This window comes from Sinocyclocheilus rhinocerous, unplaced genomic scaffold (genome assembly GCF_001515625.1).
Source record: "Sinocyclocheilus rhinocerous isolate Xijiao unplaced genomic scaffold, SAMN03320098_v1.1 scaffold28, whole genome shotgun sequence".
Lineage (NCBI taxonomy): Eukaryota > Metazoa > Chordata > Actinopteri > Cypriniformes > Cyprinidae > Sinocyclocheilus > Sinocyclocheilus rhinocerous.
The window spans coordinates 507,778-509,173 of record NW_015652416.1 but is presented as its reverse complement, the minus strand read 5'-3'; the positions used below and the strand labels follow the sequence as shown (position 1 = coordinate 509,173).

General features: G+C 38.8%; 1 protein-coding gene across 2 annotated transcripts in view; it reads left to right on the top strand.

Annotated features, from left to right (window-relative positions):
• The first annotated feature begins 495 nt into the window (after positions 1–495).
• LOC107714974 (cytochrome P450 2J6-like) overlaps positions 496–1,396 on the top strand; it is a 10,613-nt gene continuing 9,712 nt past the window's right edge. The window contains exons 1-2 of one of the 2 annotated variants that reach the window (XM_016520974.1): positions 496–544; positions 1,030–1,073. The gene's annotated coding sequence lies outside the window, so the exon portion shown is untranslated. Of the gene's footprint in view, positions 545–872; positions 1,074–1,396 lie in introns of those variants that run through there. The other variant, XM_016520975.1, reaches the window with a different exon arrangement.

Below are 1,396 nucleotides of genomic sequence, written 5' to 3'. Positions count from 1 at the left end.
AATTCTTCATTCTAATCTAATTGACAGCTAGTGAAAATTCGTTCCCTAATTGCTTTATGGTAGCGTTATCTGAAAATACTGTTGATATGCTGATTATGTAATTATGGATATCAAGTTTTGTGGTCTATTTATGATATGATCAGATGCTGGGGGGCCCCAGGCGACGATCGACCTTTGTGCGCCCTATTTCCCTGATGGACGCTAGAAGCTCGAGCATGAACACATCATGCACACGTTATATAACATTACGGCGAAAAGATAACAGAAGAACAATAAGACCGATAAGAGCCAAATGATCTGAACCGGCATCATAATTGCACACCTGTCAGCAGCTTAATCCTAACTACTAGCCTATTCAGACAACTTTTTATACTAAAAAAAAAACTTTAAAAACCTTTTGTTGCTGCTGATGTTGTATGCATTTTAACTTGTGATAGGCATATGCAAATATTTTTTTTTTAATTACGTGGGAAACGTTCGAACGGTCTGCTGTTGTTATAATAACCAACGCGACTTCTTGTCGGGAGCGTCAATTTGGTATCAGGTCAGGTGAAAATCATTAACTTTTGAAAGGAAACATACTTGTTAGGCTATATGTATTAAAATTTGAGATATGTAAATATGTATTAATTCCGCGGGAAACGTTCGAGGTCTGTTGTTTTATAGTAACCAACGCGACTTCTTCTTTGCGTCAATTTGCCGTCAGATGAAAATCAGAAACATTTAAAAACGCTGTCAAAATGTTCGTCCTGAAATATCCAAAATAATAATTCGCATATCTATCTATCTATCTATCTGTCTGTCTATCTGTCTGTCTGTCTGTCTATCAAGGTGGTCCGTTTAACGCAACCTCACCTCGGACGTCATAGATCACGTTTATAACAAAAACGAATCAAGTACCGAAGCGAATTGGAAGCAAAGTGAATTGTGTTGTTTTGAGAAGCTTCTGTATTAATCTAACTAGTTATCAGACATTGCAGACCATCTACAGTAGGCTACATATGTAGTAAATAGTCGTGTTTTCTTCAGGTTTACTGAAGAAAATCGGGGGAAAAAACTGGTCTCTACACTGGGTAAGTAATACAATCTTGTTCCCTTCATCTGATATTTTGCTATGTCCTTTTCAGCATATTGTGAAGTATAAAACAATACTAAACCTTTTTGAGCATGCCTAGCAAACGTGTTGATACGTGTTGATAGCTACTATGTACTCTGAAAGTGTTTGGACACTTGAGATACGCTCAAAAATGTCCTAAAAGCGCATTAGTTTGTGAAACATTTGTGATGATGTACACCTGTGAGAACTGATGTGTGTGTGCAGGGGCGCCGTAACGGTGGGGGGTTGGGGGGAGAGGTTAGGACAATTCCAAGGGCGAGGGAAAGGGGGCCTGGGACG